This window comes from Anomaloglossus baeobatrachus, chromosome 10, assembly GCF_048569485.1.
Source record: "Anomaloglossus baeobatrachus isolate aAnoBae1 chromosome 10, aAnoBae1.hap1, whole genome shotgun sequence".
Classification (NCBI taxonomy): domain Eukaryota; kingdom Metazoa; phylum Chordata; class Amphibia; order Anura; family Aromobatidae; genus Anomaloglossus; species Anomaloglossus baeobatrachus.
In genome coordinates, this window is record NC_134362.1 from 93,394,135 (window position 1) to 93,418,639 (window position 24,505).

Sequence of the window (24,505 nt, forward strand, 5' to 3'; positions counted from 1 at the left end):
AGGATGGCAGCAAAAGTGTCAGGTCTTTGGGCAAATAAAATTGTGTGGCAATACTGGGCAGGTGGGTACAGTGTCCGGGTTCTGTGGGTACCAGGCAGGAAAGGAACAGTAGCTTAGTATTCCAGACACTTTTAGGATGGCAGCAAAAGTGTCAGCTTGTTGGGCAATTAAAATTGTGTGGCAAAAGTTGGCAGTTGGGTACAGTGCCCGAGTTCTGTAGGTACCAGGACAGGAAAGAAAAACTAAGTTACTATTCCAGACACTTTTAGGATGGCAGCAAAAGTGTCAGCTCGTTGGGCAAATAAAATTGTGTGGCAAAAGTAGGCAGGTGGGTACAGTGCCCGGGTTCTGTGGGTACCAGAGCAGGAAAGGAAGCCTCACTTTCTATCCTTCTTATTGATGAAATGCAGCAAGGAATTCCCTGAGCTGAGGTACACAGACGCTGTTATCTAAAGCTGTACACACCGTTTGCACGGACCTGCCTAGCAGTCTCTAATCCCTAGAGCACTGTGTAGCTTGCACTATGTCTATAGCGCACACAGCAGGATCGGCAGCAGCAGCGTGAGCGGTGACTGTCACCCACACGCACAAAGGAGATAATGGCGGCGACAGGGGAAATGACCGTATTTTATAAGGCAAGGACATGTAATATTCACAGCCTATGACACATGCCTTTGCTTCTCTGGCAAAAATGCACTTAGCTGTGTGTGTCTGTGATTGGCTGATATCCTGGCCCGCCCCACTGCACGGCGCTTAGGGGAAAAAAAATGGCGATCGTCATTCTCTCAGCAGTGCACCACAGATCTAAACTGCGTCCCCCCGCACACTATACGCTGAAATTTGATAATAGCGTGAATCTCACGGACTCACATTATTATAGTGAAAAGCCAGCTAGTAACCAGCTAGGCTTTTTAGTGATTGAACCGTTCTCGAATGTAACTCGAACAGTCGAGCTTTTAGCAAAAAGCTTGCATTCGAGTGCGATCTCGAGCACCCCCAAAAATCACTCGAACATGAAATTGGCGAACCTCGAACCTCGAACATTGCTCAACTCTACTAAAGATATGTATAGAATCAGCATGGTAGCACCATTATAATACTGGTTTACATTTGCGGCGTCACAGCGACGTCACTGAAGCATCACTGAACCGCCACCCAATAGCAGGCGACGTAACATCCCGCCCACCTCCTTCCTTCTGCATAGCAGCCGGGAGGCAGGTAAGGGGAGCTTCCTCGTTCCTGCGGCGTCACACGCAGCGATGTGTGCTGCCGCAGGAACGAGGAACAACTTCGTTACTGCTGCAGTAACGATTTTTAAGAATGGACCCCCATGTCGCCGATTAGCGATTTTGCACGTTTTTGCAACGATGCAAAATCGCTTATCGGTGTCACACGCAACGGCATCGCTAATGCGGCCGGATGTGCGTCACAAATTCCGTGACCCCAACGACTCCGCATTAGCGATGTCGCAGCGTGTAAAGCCCCCTTTAGACTTATCTAAAACTTTAACTTTTTATTTATAAATCCATTAAATAATTAATATTCTATATGTAGAATAGACTGATGAGATTCTGGCATACTAAGTGCCCGTACTCATTGAGTCAGAATCATGGGAAAACCTTATAAAAAATAACATCTATACATGCGTGACTACAGCATAACCATACAAATTAGTAACGTGGATAGCATCAATATTGAAAACCTACACAGTATAAATAATACCATATGAAGAAATATATGACAAATTGTTTGGGTTGCTTGGTATCTAATTTTTATGTCTAATACGCTTTTCTACAGAAGCTGTATTTGACATTAAATTCCAATGTTTGGGTAGTTAACCCTTTTTCCTACAGTATATCCCCCCCCAAAAAAAACCCAAGAAAAAAACAGAAAAGAATAATTGTTAATGTCAGTTTTATATCCTCACAAAATGTCTAATTGCTCCTTAATAATTTGTATTATTCTACCTGATATTGGATATAGAATATGTTCCAAAATTCCGTTTTTGAGATCCCTAATTGTACATCCGAATTATCAGATGTTGCACATTTTGCATTGTATGCTGTATACTACATGGTTTATATTATAAATGATAAAATGATCAATCATACGATGCACACCACATGGCATTACTGATAGTTTTGGCTAAGGAACTGAACTTTTTCCCAAATCTGAATTGTTGTTAATAAGTTTTTACAGTGAAATTTCAATTTATGGAGGAGATTCTATCAATGACTGACACCACAGTTACAGTACAGTCCAAAAGTTTGGACACACCTTCTCATTCAAAGAATTTTCTTTATTTTCAGGACTCTGAAAATTGTAGATTCACATTGAAGGCATCAAAACTATGAATTAAAACATGTGTAATGAAATACTTAAAAAAGTCTGAAACAACTGAAAATATGTGTTATATTCTAGGTTCTTCAAAGTAGCCACCTTTTGCTTTCATTACTACTTTGCACATTCTTGGCATTCTCTTGATAAGCTTCAAGAGGTAGTCACCGGAAATGGTCTTCCAACAGTCTTGAAGGAGTTCCCAGAGATGCTTAGCACTTATTGGCCCTTTTGCCATTACTCTGCGGTCCAGCTCACCCCAAACCATCTCGATTGGGTTCAGGTCTGGTGACTGTGGAGACCAGGTCATCTGGCCTAGCACCCCATCACTCTCTTTCTTAGTCAAATAGCCCTTACACAGCCTGGAGGTGTGTTTGGGGTCATTGTCCTGTTGAAAAAAAATGATATTCCAACTAAACGCAAACTGAATGGAATAGCACACCGCTGCAAGATGCTGTGGTAGGCATGCTGGCTCTGTATGCCTTCAATTTTGAATAAATGTCCAACAGTGTCACCAGCAAAGCACCCCTACACCATCACACCTCCTCCTCCATGCTTTACGGTGGGAACCAGCATGTAGAGTCCATCCGTTAACCTTTTCTACAAGGACACGGTGGTTGGATCCAAAGATCTCAAATTTGGACTCATCAGACCAAAGCACAGATTTCCACTGGTCTAATGTCCATTCCTTGTGTTCTTTAGCCCAAACAAGTCTCTTCTGCTTGTTGCCTGTCTTTAGCAGTGGTTTCTTAGCAGCTATTTTACCATGAAGGCCTGCTGCAGAAAGTCTCCTCTTAATAGTTATTCTAGAGATGATAAGGTGTGTCCAAACCTTTGGGCTGTACTGTATATCATTCAGTAATTAGTTAAAAGGCAAGGACTAATTGGAGATAATTTGATTTTGAGATTAAAGGTTAACTTCATTTTTTTTTTTTTTTTTCTAAATGAAGACCTGCCAGCAGGTCAAATGTTGTTGCTCTTATTTGATTCCGGCTGCTTCCCTAAGTATAAATCTGCCATACTGCTACAGAGATATGGGTTGTTTTATTTACTGCTATTTTTTATGTTTTCATGATCTTTGACAATGGAGCATAGCTTATGAAAATAATGCAATGCAGTCTAAAGACACAACCGCAGAGAATCCTGTGAGCCAATATACCTCTCTTGGTAAAAATCATAAAAATTAGCACTGAATAACAAGTCTCGTATCTCAGGAACTGTATGATGATGAGGTCAAAAAATAAACTTGGGGACAATCAGGGGCAATTTTGACTTCCCGAGAGTTATTCTTTAAACCTATTAGAACTGGAGCATGCAGCTGTTTGTTTATTTATAGATAATATTGGAGACAGGGATATCAGTTAAGGGCTATTTTCCATTAAAATTGCAGGTCACAGCATTGCATTTATTTTAAACCTTGGTGAAGTAAGATTTGAAGGCTTTAAATAAAGAGACAGTAAATATTAAGGAACAAGTAGAACTTTTTGTAAAGTACTTCATACGGCTATTAGTAATCTGAAATATAACCTAAATTTGATTATCCATAAGTCTGATAAAACGGACTGGCGCAATATATCAAAAGTGCGTCAATGTAATTGTAATGCCAGCATCCCTGCATAGCTCCTCTCTTTCATGCTGGCATGAGCACTGATATGCACATTGCCAAAGCCACTCTGGAGGCTCATCTCCAAGTGGGCGGCTCAAGCCGCAGTCCACAGCTCCTACACATTTCACACAGGTCTCCTGGCAATCTGCTTAAGGCATGCTTGCTCTCCCTGATTCTTTAAGGGGCAGCATGTGCACTCTGTGAGTGTCCTCAGCCTATGGCTGACATGCACTAGCTACTTAAGGCATCCTCCCTTGTAGGATCATTTGCATCTAGTGAGTCCTTGTTCTGCTACTTTGTTGCTAAGTCCCTGCTCCAGTACCCTTCCTGCAATCCAGATCCTTTACCAATCCTGTGACTCTCAACCAGTATGTGTGATCCTTAACCCATTCTGTGACCTTAACTAACCTGTGATCCTGCATCTGTCCAGTGTCCTTGAACCAACATCTGATCATTAACCCGCCCAGTATTCCAGTGCCTGTCGGTGGTCCAGTACTGGTCCTGTCTATATCTCTGTACCCGTCCTGCTTGAAAATTCAAGTACATACTCCCATTCCTGCCTGACTCTTTGGGCCAGCTGCTACTGTCCAATGGACTGTGTTGAAGTGGCACAATGGGGTTTCCTGCAGCTCAAGCCTAACATCACCATCAGAGTCTCTAGTGAAGACAAGGTAGCTGCTTATTCACACCACTGAAGCTTGAGCCCGGCCCTGGTTACATGGTGCAGTGTGTTAGTTTGCGCTGGCCATTGCCCCCACTGACTCCAACACCTCTACGCTTTTGGTGTTGTACCAAGAGATGATCCACCAATGGGGTCAGCAGGATAAGATTCTGACCTATCTGCAATCAGTTAACACATGTTTGAATGATATGGTGCTGGCTGTTTCATTTGTACCTATTCAGTTTGCAGTTACCACATCATCATATATTAAGTACTGGCCCGCATTTGTCTGCTCCACCTTGTTTGACGGGGATTCAAGCATTGCCATAGTTTCATTAATCAGTGCATGCTACTACTTTAACTGCTGGTCTATCAGTTTTCCTGATGTCTTACTTGGGAGGATAAGTTCTCGCATGGCTCACCTCCTTATGGGAGAGAAGGGACCCCATAACCTTGGACTTGCAAACTTTCCTAGGAGCATTCTGCAAGGTCTTCAATGAGCCAGGCAGAGTCAATGCAGAATCATCCTCCCTTCTCGGGATGCATCAGGGTTGTCTAACTGTAAGACAGTACACATCCTGACACAAGTTCTGTCTCTTATCCATGGTATGGAAATAAAAGCTTATAACTAGAGATGAGCCACCCCCCTAGTGTTCGAGTTTGGTTCGGTTAGTCGAACGGCGGGTGTATTCGTCGAACGTTCGATGAACGTTCGATGAACACCTTTGAACCTCATTGAAAACAGTGGCAGGCATACACGAACACCTACAAACACATTATACATGTACACATACAGTTAATAAACATTGCCGTTATACTTGCAGGTCCCTGCGACGCGTCCTGCAGTCTCTGTCTCCCGCCGCTTTTCCTTCCGATCATCGCTGTGTCTTCCCGGTAACCAGCACTAATGATAGGACCTTCCGTGACATCGTCATAGCATGTGACCAGTCACGTGTCTATTATCTCATTGGCTACAGACTGGTTACACGGCTAGATGTCATGCTAGGTTCTGTCAGTGCATCTCTCCGGTACGCGCTGCTCGTTTGAGCATCTCCGTGTACCGGCGAGATGCTTGGGCACATGCTTGGCTCCCCGTTTCAGCATGTCGGCGCTCTTTACAGAGTCAGCACACATGCAGGGACTGAATGCCACAGCCGGTGAATAGCGGCATCGGGAATCAGGTGATCGGAGATCACCATTGCTATAGTAACCCGCCTGTCAGATTACTATTGCAACGGTGGCAGCGGTGACGTCACCACTTACAACCCGCAGCCTCTGCTCACTCACTGAGTGATTAGACTGCACGGGAGCAGCAGCGTCTTCCTCCCATGCAGTGCTGTCTGATGTAGCAGAGCTGCATGGATTGAAGGAGAAAGAAGACAGAAGACCAGGATCATGGAGGGGTGAGAGGGAGGAATAAACATGGAGTCTCTAAGTGTGTCTGTGTATTTTTTTCTATTAAAGTATTTTTTCTCTGTGTGGTGTCTTTTTTTTAACCCTTTATTGGAGATTCTTAATGGCCGGGTCAAACTTGCCTGACATTAAGAATCTCTGGCTTAATACTAGCTAGTAAAACAAAGCTAGTATTAACCCTCTATTACCCAGCAAGCCACCCGACATCAGGGCTGCTAGAAAAGTTGGATACAGCACCAGATGATGGCGCTTCTATGAAAGCGCCATTTTCCGGGGTGGCTGCGGACTGCAATTCGCAGCAGAGGAGCCCAGAAAGCTCGAGCCAACCTGTGCTGCAGATTCCAATCCCCAGCTGCCTAGCTGTACCTGGCTGGATGCAAAAAAGGGGTCGAAGCAGATGTCGTTTTTTTTTTTTAGTTATTTCATGAAATTCATGAAATAATTAAAAAAAGGGCTTCCCTATATTTTTAGTTCCCAGCCGGGTACAAATAGGCAGCTGGGGGTTGGGGGCAACCGTACCTGCCTGCTGTAACTGGCTAGCATACAAAAATATGGCAAAGCCCACATCATTTTTTTTGGTGGGCAAAAAACTCCTGCATACAGTCCTGGATGGAGTATGCTGAGCCTTGTAGTACTTCAGCTGCTTTCTGCTCTCCTGCATACACTAGTGAATAGAGCATGCTGAGCCTTGTAGTTCTGCTCCCCCTGTCTCTCCCTCCAGTATACAGTCCTGGATGCAGCATGCTGATCCTTGTAGTTGTGCAGCTGCTGTCTGCTCTCCTGCATACACTAGTGAATGGAGCATGCTGAGCCTTGTATTTCTGCTTCCCCTGTCTCTCCCTCCAGCATACAGTCCTGGATGCAGCATGCTGAGCCTTGTAGTTCTGCACCTGCTGTCTGCTCTCCTGCATACACTCGTGGATGAAGTATGCTAAGCCTTGCAGTTCTGCTCCCCCTGCCTCTCCCTCCAGCATACAGTCCTGGATGAAGGATGCCGAGTCTTGTAGTTCTGCAGCTTCTGTCTGTTCTCCTCCATACAGACAGACAGCAGACAGCAGCTGCAGAACTACAAGGCTCAGCATACTCCATCAAGGACTATATGCAGGAGTTTTTTGCCCCTCCAAAAAATTACTTGGGCTTTGCCATATTTTTGTATGCTAGCCAGGTACAGCAGGCAGCTATGGGCCCCCAACCCCCAGCTGCCTATTTGTACCCAGCTGGGAACCAAAAATATAGGGAAGCCTTTTTTTTTTAAATTATTTCACAAATTTCATTAAATAAAAAAAAAAATGACTTGGGCTTCGGCTAATTTTTGTGTCCAGCCAGGTACAACTAGGCAGCTGGGGATTGGAATCCGTGGCAAAGGTTGACCAAGCTTTCTGGGCACCCCTGCTCCAAATCGCAGTCCACAGCCGCTCCCAGAAAATGGCGCTTTCATAGAAGCGCCATCTTCTGGCGCTGTATCAAACTCTTACAGCTGCCCTGGTGACAGGTGGCTCGCTGGGTAATTATGGGGTTAGGGCTAGCTGTATATTACCAACTGGCCCTAAGCCTGAAATTCATGCTGTCACGGCAATATTAGACATGGCCACCATGAATTTCTAGTACAGTTAAAAAAAACACAACACACAGAAAAATATTTTTATTAGAAATAAAACACAACACAATTAGTGACTGCATCTTTATTGAAATAAAGAACCCCCCTCCGCAGTAATCCTGGGTCAAGGGTCCCGGGCCGACCAATCCGGATCCAATATCATCTGATCGGTTTGCTGGAAGGCAAAGCGATTAGATGATGTGTCAGTTTCAAGGGCCTGAATCACATGACACAGCAGCTGATTGTATAAATGGCTTTTACACAATCAGCTCATGCATCAGTGAAAAAAAAAAACTACACACTTCTGTGCATACTCCTGTCTGACAGCATCAGCTCATAGTTTAGCTGGCAGGGCGGTAAAAAGCCGGCCTCACCGCTCGACTTATAGTGTCAGCTGATTCCGTCAGATGACCACATCAGCTGATCATCGCCAGGTCTGAGAGAGAAGAGAGAGAGAGGAGAGAGAGATAGAAGAGAGAGAAGAGGAGAGAGAAGAGAGCGAGCAGAGAGAAGAGAGAGAGATGAGAGAGAGAGAAGAGAGAGAGGAGAGAGAGAGAGAGGAGATAGAGAAGAGAGAGAGAGAAGAAGAGAAGAGAGCGAGGAGAGAGCAATGCAGCCCCATTCCGTGAACTGCTCCGATTTTAGAGGTGTTTCCCGCAGCTCACAGCTGATATCCTGCTCCTTCCCTCAGTACATAATTAAATTAAATTATAATTTTAAATAATAATAATTTAAAATTATAAATAAATTATTTACCGGGACGGCAGGGACTCAAACTCAGGAACTAATTCTCCTTAGGCAGCAGCTCTACCCATTGAGCCACTGGCTGTAATGAAAAGCATAGGAAGATTTGGTATCTTGACCTCTGTATTGCAGTAGAGAAACCAGAAATAGATTATTCAGCTACCAAGATAAGAGAGAGCGATGAGGCAGAGAGAGAGATGAGTGAGATAGTGAGATGAGTGAGAGAGAGAGAGAGAGAGAGGAGAGAGAAGAAAGAGAGAAATGAGGGAGAAGAGAGAGAAGAGAGAGAGAAGAGAGAGAAGAAAGAGAGGAGAAAGAAGAAAGAGAGGAGAGAGAAGAGAGAGAGAGAGAGACACGCAGGTGTTATGTTCCGGAACCATGGAAGACCACCATAAATCATTGGTAAAAGGTGACAAGAGCATTGGCAACTAATCTGGCCACCATCCTCTTACTAACCATCAACACTAGAAGTAGCTGCGGGGTGAACTAACATCCTGTGCACCGCGAACCCAGCCGGAGAACTAGCTATCCTAAAGGAAGGAAAGATGAATAATAGTGATGAGCGAGTATGCTTGTTACTACTCAGTACTCGCACGAGTATCACTGTACTCGGGCTACTCGGCGGGGACCGAGTAATCTCGCGATACTCGTGCTGTACTCGTGGTCTTCATTTCTGCATGTTGGCGCTCTTTTGAGAGCCAGCCCTCATGCAGGGATTGGCTGGCAGACCACTGCAATGCCACAGCCCTGTTAGTTGTGGAATTGCAGTGATTGGCCGGCCCGCACAGCGTGACCGAGCCTTTATACCGGCGGGCGCGCTGTGCTCTGCTCACAGCCATCCAGACAGTCAGTGCAGGGAGAGTGTCGCTGCTTCAGGGAAAGGTTTGCGGCCCTTTATAGCTAGTTCCGGAGCAGGGCTGCAAACAGTGTGACCAGAATTCCTTCTCAGGACTATTCTAGTTGTATACAGGCAGGCAGGGTATAGCCAGGTCGGAGTACAGTAGCAGAGTCCTTCTCAGGACTATTGTTGCTATATACAGGCAGGGTATAGCCAGGTCGGAATGCAGGCTAGTGACCAGAAGAGTCCTTTTCAGGACTATTGTAGCAGTATACAGGCAGGCAGGCAGGGTATATAGCCATTCCTAGTGGTGACCGTATACCAGCCTTCATCATATCTGGGGCTGGAGTACACAGTCTAAAACAGTCCAGATAGTGTCAGACTTCTCAGTAATTGTCGCTCCTAAAAACCTGTTGGGTTCTTATTGCATCCGTGCTTGCATTTAAAAACCGCACGTGTGTGCCTGTCGGTGGCAGCGTACAGGTGCACGTTTTTCACAAACTATTATATAACGCACAAGTCTAGTGAATAATACACGTCAGTCAGCAGTGGCTGATAGTGTCAGACTTCTCAGTAATTGTCGCTCCTAAAAACCTGTTAGGTTCTTATTGCGTCCGTGCTTGCATTTAAAAACCGCACGTGTGTGCCTGTCGGTGGCAGCGTACAGGTGCACTTGTGTGCGCTTTTCACAAACTATTATATAACGCACAAGTGTAGTGTTTAATAAACGTCAGTCAGCAGTGGCTGATAGTGTCAGACTTCTCAGTAATTGTCGCTCCTAAAAACCTGTTAGGTTCTTATTGCGTCCGTGCTTGCATTTAAAAACCGCACGTGTGTGCCTGTCGGTGGCAGCGTACAGGTGCACTTGTGTGCGTTTTTACCAAACTATTATATAACGCACAAGTCTAGTGTATAATACACGTCAGTCAGCAGTGTCTGATAGTGTCAGACTTCTCAGTAATTGTCGCTCCTAAAAACCTGTTAGGTTCTTATTGCGTCCGTGCTTGCATTTAAAAACCGCACGTGTTTGCCTGTCGGTGGCAGCGTACAGGTGCACGTTTTTCACAAACTATTATATAACGCACAAGTCTAGTGAATAATACACGTCAGTCAGCAGTGTCTGATAGTGTCAGACTTCTCAGTAATTGTCGCTCCTAAATACCTGTTAGGTTCTTATTGCGTCCGTGCTTGCATTTAAAAACCGCACGTGTGTGCCTGTCGGTGGCAGCGTACAGGTGCACGTTTTTCACAAACTATTATATAACGCACAAGTGTAGTGAATAATACACGTCAGTCAGCAGTGGCTGATAGTGTCAGACTTCTCAGTAATTGTCGCTCCTAAAAACCTGTTAGGTTCTTATTGCGTCCGTGCTTGCATTTAAAAACCGCACGTGTGTGCCTGTCGGTGGCAGCGTACAGGTGCACTTGTGTGCGTTTTTCACAAACTATTATATAACGCACAAGTCTAGTGTATAATACACGTCAGTCAGCAGTGGCTGATAGTGTCAGACTTCTCAGTAATTGTCGCTCCTAAAAACCTGTTAGGTTCTTATTGCGTCCGTGCTTGCATTTAAAAACCGCACGTGTGTGCCTGTCGGTGGCAGCGTACAGGTGCACGTTTTTCACAAACTATTATATAACGCACAAGTGTAGTGAATAATACACGTCAGTCAGCAGTGGCTGATAGTGTCAGACTTCTCAGTAATTGTCGCTCCTAAAAACCTGTTAGGTTCTTATTGCGTCCGTGCTTGCATTTAAAAACCGCACGTGTGTGCCTGTCGGTGGCAGCGTCAGGCTCCATATTGTCCCTGGATAGAGATGTGCATGAGGGCCTCAAAACATTGTTCCCATTGCAAAGGAGCGGGTCTCCTGTCGTAATGCCCATTCTGAAAGAATGGGCGAAAAAATTTACCACTGGGGTATACCTGAAACAACGGCCTAACTATTGTAACGGTCATCATGATGGCGCATGAGGAGAAGGAGGAGCAGTCCAGCGATTAGCCAAAGTCCAGAAGTGTGTTACCATGGGTGAGTGGAGGTACATGGAGAAATCCCGTTACAAACTTTAAATTCCGCTGTCATTTGCTGGTGGTGTGCTGAAGTCTGGCCCAATCCAACCCTTGTTCATCTTGATCAGAGTCAGCCTGTCAGCATTTACAGTTGACAGGCGGGTGCGTTTATCTGTAATGATTCCACCTGCGGCACTAAAAACACGCTCTGACAAAACGCTAGCGGCAGGGCAGGCCAGGACTTCCAAAACGTAGAGAGCCAATTCATGCCACGTGTCCAGCTTGGATACCCATTAATTGTAAGGCACAGAGGAATGTCGGAGTACAGTTGTTTGATCTGCAAGGTACTCCTTGAGCATCTGGGCAAACTTAGGATTTCTTGTGGCACTACCCCGCACCTCAGGGGCTGTGGTATGTGAGGGGCTGAGAAAACTGTCCCACATCTTAAAGACTGTTCCCCTACCTCTGGCGGATTGGACTTGTGCCCCTCTCGGCTGTACGCCTTGGTTGTCCACTGATTCCTGACCTATGCCGCTAGCGTTTTGTGAGGGGAATGCTTTGCCTACTTCCGTGACTATGGCCTTCTGGAACTGCTGCATTTTTCCTGACCTCTCCGCCTCGGGAATAAGAGACATAAAGTTCTCCTTTTAGCGTGGGTCTAACAGTGTTACCAACCAGTAATGATTGTCGGCCAAGATGTTCTTAACGCGAGGGTCACGAGACAGGCAGCTTACCATAAAGTCAGCCATGTGTGCCAGACTCTTAACAGCCATCACTTCAGTATCCTGACCAACACGATGACTGAACATGCTGTCCTCCTCCTCCTCCTCCTCCTACTCATCATCTACCCTGTCCTCTGGCCAGCCACGCTGAACCGAGGATATGACTGCATGTCATATCCTCAATTTGGCCAGAGAGTTGCTACATGTCTTCATCCTCCTCCTCATCATAGTCCTCCACTGCACGTTGTGATGAGACGAGGCTGGGCTGTGTGTTATCACCCACACCCACTACTGTTTCTTGCTCAAACTCATCACGCTCCGCCTGCAATGCATCATGGTTGATTTTTGAGCAGAGACCATTTTAGAAGGCAGAGAAGCGGTATGGTGACGCTAATAATGTCGTCATCGCCGCTCACCATCTTGGTGGAGTCCTCAAAGTTTTGGCGGATGGTACATAGGTCTGACATCCATCTCCACTCCTCAGGTGTTATGTGTGGAGTTTGACCCATTTCCTGACGGCTTAGGTGATGCGGGTACTCAACAACTGCCCTCTTCTGCTCACATATCCTGATCAACATGTGCAGAGTTGAATTCCAAAGCGTGGGGACATCACACACCAGTCTGTGAGCCGGAAGATGCAAATAGCGCTGAAAGCCGGCAAGGCCGGCTGAAGCAGTAGGTGACTTTCGAAAATGTGCAGACAGGCGGCGAACGTTTACCAGCAGATCAGACAGCTCTGGGTATGACTTTAGAAACCGCTGAACCACGAGGTTGAGCACATGGGCCACGCAGGGAACATGTGTCAGCTGGCCTCGCCTCAAAGCCGCCACCAGGTTCCGGCCATTGTCACACACGACCTTTCCTGGCTTTAGGTGCAGAGGTGTGAGCCAGTGATCTGCCTGCTGTTTCAGAGCTGTCCACACCTCTTCTGCATTGTAGGGTTTGAATTGTCACCTATGCAGATTAGCTTCAGCACAGCCTGTTGCCGCTTCGCCGAGGCAGTGCTGCAGTGCTTCTGTGTCGCCCTGGACAAGCCAGGGGCCACAGAGCACAACACTTACACACCCCACACTCCCTGCAGGCATATCATAGTCAAAACACAAAATCCTTGTTGCCTTCCCCAGGGGCTGTTGTCCACACCCGGGGGTGGAGCCAGGCGGTTGGTCTCCACCCACCAAGGAGGAGGGAAAACACAGGCAGTGAGAGTTAAGCTAAGGAAGTGGAAGGAGGAAAGTAGTAGAGAGGAGAAAAGTGACAGCAAAGAGCCTGAAGTTGGTCCGGGTGTGTGGCACGGACAGGACTGCAAGGTTGGCAGGATGTGGTGACCGTCTACAGTGGAGGCCGATTGGAGTCTGCCGTAAGGACCGTGGACGGGTGGTGACCCGGCCGTACCGGACCGGTATACAAAGAGAAGCCAGCACCATTGGCAGGGGCCTTTCGGATCCCGGCAAGGCTTGGTGTCGCCGTGAATTTGCCAAATCCGTTAGTGAAGGGGACCTCAGGGTTTCCAAACAGCCAAGTCACGATAGAAGGCAACCGTCCAACCGTGAAGGGGAGACACCGCCACCGCCAAGGGCAACCGTCTCCCAGGGCCAGCGCCTGTGGGCAAAAGGGGCTCCTCCGGCCCATATCCAGGTCGGGGAGCGGGTTACCGGTGGGAAACCATCACTACCAACACTGAACTTAGGTGCAGGGAGAGACAGTCATCACTAACCTGCAGGGAGGAACAACCGCAGCCGTCCGAGGGACCCGTCCATCCAGCCACTTGTTTTACCGTGAACTGTGTCATCATCATTGGGCTGAGTGAGTACCTCCGTGCCGTGCGGCACAGCGCTGCCCCTGCGACCCTGCACCTCATCAGGCCCCGCAACCCGCCTGTCATCCATCTCTACCCCATCACCGGGCCCTGGGACAACCAACCCCCCTACCCACGGAGGGGAGAAATAACAACAAAGCTGCTCCCTGTCACAGGCTCCCGGGATCCCCGTCCAGAGCAGCGGTGGTGTCCACACAATCACCACAACCGTGGGTGGCGTCATGGACAATATCCCCAAAACCCAAACGACCCCTTTTCACTCACGGGCGATGAGCGCCGCTCGAGTCCCCGGGATCCGGCCATCGCTCGAGCCACCGAGCAGCAGCAGCCGTAGAGCAGCGGCAGCCGGACCCGAGCAGTGGTAGAGCGCAGCGTCCCCTCCTCCGCCCGCGACACTTACAGCTTGGGACTGGTGTGTAGGGTAAAGTGGATGAGGATGCGCAGGAGGAGGAGGAGGCTGAGGAGCATGACATTCCGGAGCTGTAGAGTGTGGGTGAAACCCTGACTGAGGTAGGGCCTGCAAAACTTGGTGTGTGAAGGACGTGTTCCGTCCCTCGCTCAGACTGGGTCCCAGCTTCCACAATATTAACCCAGTGTGACGTCAACGAGATGTAGCGGCCTTGCCCACATGCACTTGTCCACGTGTCTGTGGTTAGGTGGACTTTGGCTGAAACAGCGTTGTTCAGGGCACGTGTGATGTTTTGTGACACGTGGTTATGCAATGCGGGGACGGCACACCGGGAGAAATAGTGGCGGCTGGGGACCGAGTAATGTGGGACAGCTGCCACCATCAGGTCGCGGAATGCTTCTGTCTCAACCAGCCTAAAAGGCAACATTTCCAGCGCAAGTAGTCGCGAAATGTTAGCATTTAGAAGTGTGGCATGTGGGGCGTTGGCAGTGTATTTGCGCCTGCGTTCAAAGGTTTGCTGAATGGATAACTGAACGCTGCGCTGGGACAAGGACGTGCTTGATGATGGTGTTATTTCTGCGTGGGCAACTGCAGGTGCAGGGCCGGAGGAGGCTTGTTCGCGGGCAGCATGGACAGGGGATTGGCTCGCATGCACAACAAGCGAAGACGTAGCAGTGACATCAGCAAGCACTGCTCCTCGACTCTGTTGTACATCCCACAAAGTCGGGTGCTTGGCTGACATGTGCCTGATCATGCTGGTGGTGGTCAGGCTGCTAGTTTTGGTACCCCTGCTGATGCTGGCACGGCAGGTGTTGCAAATGGCCTTTTTAGAATCATCTGGAGCCAACTTAAAAAACTGCCAGACTCGGGAAGACCTAACATTTGTACAGGCACCTTGTGTCGTGTTGTTCCGGGGAACAGTTGCCTGACGTCTGCCTGGGGCCACCACCCTGCTTCTTACTGCCTGTTGGGATGCTACGCCTCCCTCCCCCTGTGCACTGCTGTCCTCGCTCTGCATAGCCTCCTGCCAGGTTGGGTCAGTTACTGGATCATCCACCACGTCGTCTTCCTCTTCCGCACCCTGCTCCTCCTCCTGACTTCCTGACAATTGTGTCTCATCATTGTCCACCCCTTGTTGAGACACGTTGCCAACTTCGTGAGAACGTGGCTGCTCAAATATTTGGGCATCTGTACATACAATCTCGTCATGGCCCACTTCAACAGGAGCTGGCGAGAGGCCAGAATGTGTGAATGGAAACGTGAACGAACAGCTCTTCCGAGTGTCCAAGTGTGGGATCAGTAATGTCCGTGGACGTGTACTCGGCCTGGTGGTAGGAAGGAGGATCAGGTTCTGAAATGTGCGGTGCAGTATCACGGCTACTGACACTTGACCGTGTGGAAGACAGAGTGTTTGTGGTGGTGCCAATCTGACTGGAAGCATTATCCGCTATCCAACTAACAACCTGTTGACACTGGTCTTGGTTCAAGAGCGGTGTACTGCTGTGGTCCACAAGAATTTGGGACAGGACGTGCGAGCGACTAGATGTGGCCCTTTGGTGTGGCGAAATTAGAGCTTGCACACAGCCTCGGTCTCTGCCTGCACCACCATCACGTCCACTTCCTTGTTAGTTGACAACGCCCTTGCGCATTTTGCAATGCTGTGCTGATGTGTATTCACTAGACTTGTGCATTATATCCAAGTTTTTGCAAAACGCACACAAGTGCAGCGGAAAGCTGCCACCAACAGGCACACACGTGCGGTTTTTAAATGCAAGCACGGAGGCACTAAGAACCTAACAGGTCTCTATCCAGGGACAACGTGGAGCCTCCCAATTTTTGGCTGCCCTGCCAAAGGGCTATACTATAATACACCCACTTCCTGACAATGGACACTTAATGTTTTGAGGCCCTCATGCACGTCTCTATCCAGGGACAACGTGGAGCCTCCCAATTTTTGGCTGCCCTGCCAAAGGGCTATACTACAATAGACCCACTTCCATACAATGGGCACTTCAGGTTTACAGGCCATCATGCACGTCTCTATCCAGGGACAACGTGGAGCCTCCCAATTTTTGGCTGCCCTGCCTAAGGGCTATACTATAATACACCCACTTCCTGACAATGGACACTTAATGTTTTGAGGCCCTCATGCACGTCTGTATGCAGGGGCATTGGTGAACCTCCCAATTTTGGACTGCCCTGGCAAAGGAAAATACTACAAAGACTCACTTCCTCAAAATGGGCACATTAGACTCAGAGGCCTTTATGTACGTCTCTTTTCAGGGACATCGGAGTGCCACACAATGTTTTACGTAAAATCTTTCATGTATTAATCTCAAAAAGTAACATACATTAGCTCTATCTCACTATTGGGTATGTGCCCTTAACATTTCCGCCATGAAAATTCATTTTGGTGTCATTTTGGAAGGTTTTCTGGTGAGTCCGTAAAAATGGCGTAAAACGCGGACAAAATTGTTCACAGCTGTGACTTTTGAGTGATAAATGCTTCAAGGGGTCTTCCCCATGCTGTTGCCATGTCATTTGAGCACTCTTCTGAGACTTTTGTGCCATTTTTAGGGTTTCTACATGCTGCCGGATAACATTGGGCTCGGTGCTCGGGCCGAGTACACGAGTATCTTGGGATGCTCGGCCCGAGCCTCGAGCACCCGAGCTTTTTAGTACTCGCTCATCACTAATGAATAACTCTCTGCCTCAGAAAATAGATTGCCAAAGCATAGCAAGACCCTCACATTCAAAGACTGCGGTGATATAGGAAAACACAATACACAGATAGATGATAGGATTAGCAAAAGGTGAGGCCCTACTGACTAAATAGGACAGGATAGGAAAGGGAATTATGGTGGCCAGAGAAAAACCCTACAAAAATCCAAAAACCTGATAGTACAAAAAGCCCTCAGATCACTAGATCTGAACTCCGTCCTATACCAGGCGCTCTTGTCATACCAATGAACAGAAAGCAGAAACCATTACAAATTCAAGAAGCAACAAACACATGGACTTACAGGAGCAATACTCCAAACATAGCTGCAAGGAGCTTCCCAGCTAAGCAACTAAGAGGGAAGATTCCTGCATGCAAAAAAAAGACAATAATCACAGCAAATGACAAACTCAGATAAGAGCAAAAAGAACCAAACAACAAATAAAGAGCCAAGCACTTATCTGGAGTAGATGTGGTCTGGAGCATTATGAAGCAGGCTGGTGAACAAAGAACAACTGACATCCGGCATAGCCTGCAAGCAGACCAGGGTTTAAATAGGCAGAGAGTTAGCAATGGAAATGCCAATTGCTCAACACACCTGGTCTCTGTACAAACCATTCCTGGCCACAAGAGGGAGCCTCACAGCAGCGAAAGCATAACTGAAATTCACAACAGTACCCCCCCCCCCCTTGAGGAGGGGTAACCGAACCCTCACCAACGCCACCGGGTTGCTCAGGATGAGCATGATGGAAGGCGCAAACCAACCTGTCCGCATGAATGTCAGAAGCCACAACCCAAGAGTTATCCTCCTGCCCATAACCCCTCCATTTCACAAGGTACTGAAGCTTTCACCTACAGCGACGGGAATCCAGAATTTTTTCAACCTCATACTCCAGATCCCCTTGTACCAAAACATGGTCAAGAGGCGCTGGTGCAGGAACTGGTGGCTCCACATGTCTCTTCAACAAGGACTTATGGAAGACATTGTGAATCTTAAATGACACAGGTAGAGTCAAACGGAAATATAAAGGGTTGATAATCTCCGAAATCTTATAAGGTCCAATAAATCTGGGCTTAAATTTAGGAGATGGAACTCTCATAGGAATATTTTTAGAGGACACCCACACCATGTCCCCCACTTTAAACCAGGGACCAACAGTCCGACGCTTGTTGGCAAATTTTTGGGCAGTTTCTTGGGATTGAAACAATTTATCCACAACCTGCCCCCAAATCTGCTGCATTCTGTTTACCACCGAATCCACCCCTGGACAGTCAGATGCCTCAAGCTGCCCCGAGAGGAACCTGAGGTGATACTCAAAATTGCAGAAAAATGGGGACACCAATGTGGTAGAGCTAGCTCTATTATTAAGGGCAAATTCAGCCAAAGTCAAAAACAAAACCCAGTCATCCTGATCCGCAGAAACAAAACACCGCAAACAGACCTCTAGGGTCTGGTTAGCCCTTTCAGTCTGACCGTTGGTCTGAGGATGAAACGCCGAGGAGAAAGACAGCTGAACACCCAATTTGGAACAAAAAATCCTCCAAAATCTGGATACAAACTGCACCCCTCTGTCAGAAACAATGTTTTCGGGAATACCATGCAAACGAACAACATGTTGGAAAAACAAAGGCACCACTTCTGATTAAGATGGCAACTTAGATAGGAGAACCAAGTGCACCATCTTGGAGAATCTATCACAGATCACCCAAATCACAGTCATTTTCTGAGAGACGGGAAGCTCTGATATAAAATCCATAGAGATGTGCATCCAAGGTCTCTTAGGTACCGGCAAAGGCAATAATAGCCCACTAGAACGTGAACAACAGGGCTTGGACCTAGAACAAACTGCACACTAGAGATGAGCGAACCGGTCGCGGTTCGGCTCGAGTTCGGTTCGCCAAACGGAGGTCTCGTTCGAGTTCGAATCGGCGAACCACTCGAACCGCATACGAAGCAATGGGAGGCAATCACAAACACATAAAAACACCTAGAAAACACCCTCAAAGGTGTCCAAAAGGTAAAAAACAACTCACAACACAACACAAACACATGGGAAAGTGACAAGAACAAATTCTCATGTGAAAACAAAACAGCGTTACAAGGAAAAGAGACACAGATATAGGCATGGTATGCCCTTCTAAAATCATGTAAAACACCGCAAGGTTACTCCAAGCGGAGTCTCCCTTTTTTCCAAAAATTGGGCCACACACACACCCACCCCTTCAGTGGCAGCACTTGTGTCCCAGTTGTACACTTCACAGGTAGATTTGCATCAAGCACATTCAAAAATACGCCATCCTTAACCGTCCCCAGGATGACACCGGGGTAGGTAGCTAAGTCTTTCCTGATCCCAGCTCTGTTCATCTTGGATCATTTTTAAAAACACTGTAAGCAAGGGTTACTCCAAGCGGAGTCTCCCTTTTTTCCAAAAATTGGGCCACACACACACCCACCCCTTCAGTGGCAGCACTTGTGCCCCAGTTGTACACTTCACAGGTAGATTTGCATCAAGCACATTCAAAAATACGCCATCCTTAACTGTCCCCAGGATGACACCGTGGTAGGTAGCTAAGTCTTTCCTGATCCCAGCTCTGTTCATCTTGGATCATTTTTAAAAACACTGTAAGCAATGGTTACTCCAAGAGGAGTCTCCCATTTTTCCAAAAAATGGGCCACACACACAACCTCCCCTTCAGTGGCAGAACTTGTGCCCCAGTTGTACACTTCACAGGTAGATTTGCATCAAGTACATTCAAAAATACGTCATACTTAACCGTCCCCAGGATGACACCGGGGTAGGTAGCTAAGTCTTTCCTGATCCCAGCTCTGTTCATCTTGGATCATTTTTAAAAACACTGTAAGCAAGGTTTACTCCAAGCGGAGTCTCCCATTTTTCCAAAAATTGGGCCACACACACAACCTCGCCTTCAGTGGCAGCATTTGTGCCCCAGTTGTACACTTCACAGCTAGATTTGCATCAAGCACGTTCAAAAATACGTCATATTTAACCGTCCCCAGGATGACCCCGGGGTAGGTAGCAAAGTCTTTGCTGAACCATGACTTGTTCATCTTGACTCCTTTTAAAAAACACAGCAAGAAAAGGTTACTCCAAGCCGAGTCTCCCTTTTTTCCAAAAATTGGGCCCCACACACACCCACCCCTTCAGTGGCAGCACTTGTTCCCCAGCTGTACACTTCACAGGTAGATTTGCATGAAGCAAATTCAAAAATACGCCATCCTTAACCGTCCCCAGGATGACACCGGGGTAGGTAGCTAAGTCTTTTCTGATCCCAGCTCTGTTCATCTTGGATCTTTTTTTTAAAAACACTGTAAGCAAGGGTTACTCCAAGCGGAGTCTCCCATTTTTCAAAAAATTGGGCCACACACACAACCTCGCCTTCAGTGGCAGCATTTGTGCCCCAGTTGTATACTTCACAGCTAGATTTGCATCAAGCACGTTCAAAAATACGTCATATTTAACCGTCCCCAGGATGACCCCGGGGTAGGTAGCAAAGTCTTTGCTGAACCATGACTTGTTCATCTTGACTCCTTTTAAAAAACACAGCAAGAAAAGGTTACTCCAAGCCGAGTCTCCCTTTTTTCCAAAAATTGGGCCCCACACACACCCACCCCTTCAGTGGCAGCACTTGTTCCCCAGCTGTACACTTCACAGGTAGATTTGCATGAAGCAAATTCAAAAATACGCCATCCTTAACCGTCCCCAGGATGACACCAGGGTAGGTAGCTAAGTCTTTCCTGATCCCAGCTCTGTTCATCTTGGATCATTTTTAAAAACACTGTAAGCAAGGGTTACTCAAAGCGGAGTCTCCCTTTTTTTCCAAAAATTGGGCCACACACACACCCACCCCTTCAGTGGCAGAACTTGTGCCCCAGTTGTACACTTCACAGCTAGATTTGCATCAAGCACATTCAAAAATACGCCATCCCTAACCGTACCCAGGATGACACCGTGGTAGGTAGCTAAGTCTTTCCTGATCCCAGCTCTGTTCATCTTGGATCATTTTTAAAAACACTGTAAGCAAGGGTTACTCCAAGCGGAGTCTCCCATTTTTTTTTAAAAATTGGGCCACACACACAACCTCCCCTTCAGTCGCAGCACTTGTGCCCCAGTTGTACACTTCACAGCTAGATTTGCATCAAGCACATTCAAAAATACGTCATACTTAACCGTCCCCAGGATGACACCGGGGTAGGTAGCAAAGTGTATCCTGATCCCAGCTCTGTTCATCTTGGATCATTTTTAAAAACACTGGAAGCAAGGGTTACTCCAAGCGGAGTCTCCCTTTTTTCCAAAAATTAGGCCACACACCCCTTCAGTGGCAGCACTTGTGCCCCAGTTGTACATTTCACAGCTAGATTTACATCAAGCCCATTCAAAAATACGCCATCCTTAACCGTCCCCAGGATGACATCGGGGGTAGATAGCAAAGTCTTTGCTGAACCATGACTTGTTCATTTTGGCTCCTTTTAAAAAACACAGCAAGCAAGGGTTACTCCAAGCCGAATCTCCCTTTTTTCCAAAAATTGGGCCCCACACACCCCCATCCCTTCAGTGGCAGCACTTGTGCCCCAGTTGTACACTTCACAAGTAGATTTGCATCAAGCACATTCAAAAATACGCCATCCTTAACCTTCCCCAGGATGACACCGTCGTAGGTAGCTAAGTCTTTCCTGATCCCAGCTCTGTTCGACTTGGATCATTTTTAAAAACACTGTAAGCAAGGGTTACTCCAAGCGGAGTCTCCCTTTTTTCCAAAAATTGGGCCACACACACACCCACCTCTTCAGTGGCAGCACTTGTGCCCCAGTTGTACACTTCACAGGTAGATTTGCATCAAGCACATTCAAAAATACGTCATACTTAACCGTCCCCAAGATAACACCGTGGTAGGTAACTAAGTCTTTCCTGATCCCAGCTCTGTTCACCTTGGATCATTTTTAAAAACACTGGATGCAAGGGTTACTCCAAGTGGAGTCTCCCTTTTATCCAAAAATTAGGCCACACACACACCCACCCCTTCAGTGGCAGCATTTGTGCCCCAGTTGTACACTTCACAGCTACATTTGCATCAAGCACATTCAAAAATTCCCCATACTTAACCATCCCCAGGATGACCCCGGGGTAGGTAGCAAAGTCTTTGCTGAACCATGACTTGTTCATCTTGGCTCCTTTTAAAAAACACAGCAAGCAAGGGTTACTCCAAGCCGAGTCTCCCTTTTTTCCAAAAATTGGGTCCCACACACACCCACCCCTTCAGTGGCAGCACTTGTGCCCCAGTTGTACACTTCACAGGTAGATTTACATCAAGCACATTCACAAAAACGCCATCCTTAACCGTCCCCAGGATGACACCGGGGTAGGTAGCTAAGTCTTTCCTAATCCCAGCTCTGTTCATCTTGGATCATTTTTAAAAACACTGTAAGCAAGGGTTTCTCCAAGCGGAGTCTCCGTTTTTTCCAAAAATTGGGCCACACACACCCACCTCTTCAGTGGCAGCACTTGTACCCCAGTTGTACACTTCACAGGTAGATTTGCATCAAGCACATTCAAAAATACGTCATACTTAACCGTCCCCAAGATAACACCGTGGTAGGTAACTAAGTCTTTCCTGATCCCAGCTCTGTTCACCTTGGATCATTTTTGAAAACACTGGAAGCAAGGGTTACTCCAAGTGGAGTCTCCCTTTTTTCCAAAAATTAGGCCCCACACACACCCACCCCTTCAGTGGCAGCACTTGTGCCCCAGTTGTACACTTCACAGCTACATTTGCATCAAGCATATTCAAAAATTCCCCATACTTAACCGTCCCCAGGATGACCCCGGGGTAGGTAGCAAAGTCTTTGCTGAACCATGACTTGTTCATCTTGGCTCCTTTTAAAAAACACAGCAAGCAAGGGTTACTCCAAGCCGAGTCTCCCTTTTTTCCAAAAATTGGGTCCCACACACACCCACCCCTTCAGTGGCAGCACTTGTGCCCCAGTTGTACACTTCACAGGTAGATTTACATCAAGCACATTCACAAAAACGCCATCCTTAACCGTCCCCAGGATGACACCGGGGTAGGTAGCTAAGTCTTTCCTAATCCCAGCTCTGTTCATCTTGGGTCATTTTTAAAAACACTGTAAGCAAGGGTTTCTCCAAGCGGAGTCTCCCTTTTTTCCAAAAATTGGGCCACACACACACACCCACCCCTTCAGTGGCAGCACTTGTGCCCCAGTTGTACACTTCACAGGTAGATTTGCATCAAGCACATTCAAAAATACGTCATATTTAACCGTCCCCAAGATAACACCGTGGTAGGTAACTAAGTCTTTCCTGATCCCAGCTCTGTTCACCTTGGATCATTTTTAAAAACACTGGAAGCAAGGGTTACTCCAAGTGGAGTATCCCTTTTTTCCAAAAATTAGGCCACACACACACCCACCCCTTCAGTGGCAGCACTTGTGCCCCAGTTGTACACTTCACAGCTACATTTGCATCAAGCACATTCAAAAATTCCCCATACTTAACCGTCCCCAGGATGACCCCGGGGTAGGTAGCAAAGTCTTTGCTGAACCATGACTTGTTCATCTTGGCTCCTTTTAAAAAACACAGCAAGCAAGGGTTACTCCAAGCCGAGTCTCCCTTTTTTTCAAAAATTGGGTCCCACACACACCCACCCCTTCAGTGGCAGCACTTGTGCCCCAGTTGTACACTTCACAGGTAGATTTACATCAAGCACATTCACAAAAACACCATCCTTAACCGTCCCCAGGATGACACCGGGGTAGGTAGCTAAGTCTTTCCTGATCCCAGCTCTGTTCATCTTGGATCATTTTTAAAAACACTGTAAGCAAGGGTTACTCCAAGCGGAGTCTCCCTTTTTTCCAAAAATTGGGCCACACGCACACACCCACCCCTTCAGTGGCAGCACTTGTGCCCCAGTTGTACACTTCACAGGTAGATTTGCATCAAGCACATTCAAAAATATGCCATACTTAACCATCCCAAGGATGACACCATGGTAGGTAGCTAAGTCTTTCCTGATCCCAGCACTGTTCATCTTGGATCATTTTTAAAAACACTGTAAGCAAGGGTAACTCCAAGCGGAGTCTTGTGCCCCAGTTGCACACTTCACAGATAGATTTGCATCACGCACATTCAAAATCCACAAGCATTTACTTTCCCCAGGATGACACAGGGGTAGTAAATTCCTTGTGGATCCATGACTTGTTCATTTTGATGAACGTTAGTCTGTCCACATTGTCACTGGACAGACGCGTGCGCTTATCTGTCAGCACACACGTTCAGAGACAACTCTGGCAGCTGGACACGACAAAATCTCCAAGGCGTAAGTGGAGAGCTCTGGCCATTTTTCAAGATTTGAAGCCCAAAATGAGCAAGGCTCCATTTGAAAAGTCATGGCATCGATGTTCATTTGGAGATATTCCTGTATCATCCTCTCCAACCGTTGACTATGTGTCAGACTTGTTGTCTCTGGTGGCCTTGCAAAGGATGGTCTAAAAAAATTATGAAAAGATTCAATAAAATTGCTGTTACCAGCACCAGATGCGGTGCTACTGGTACGGGTAGACTGTTGAGGATGATGAGACCGTCCCATGTTTGTCAAGT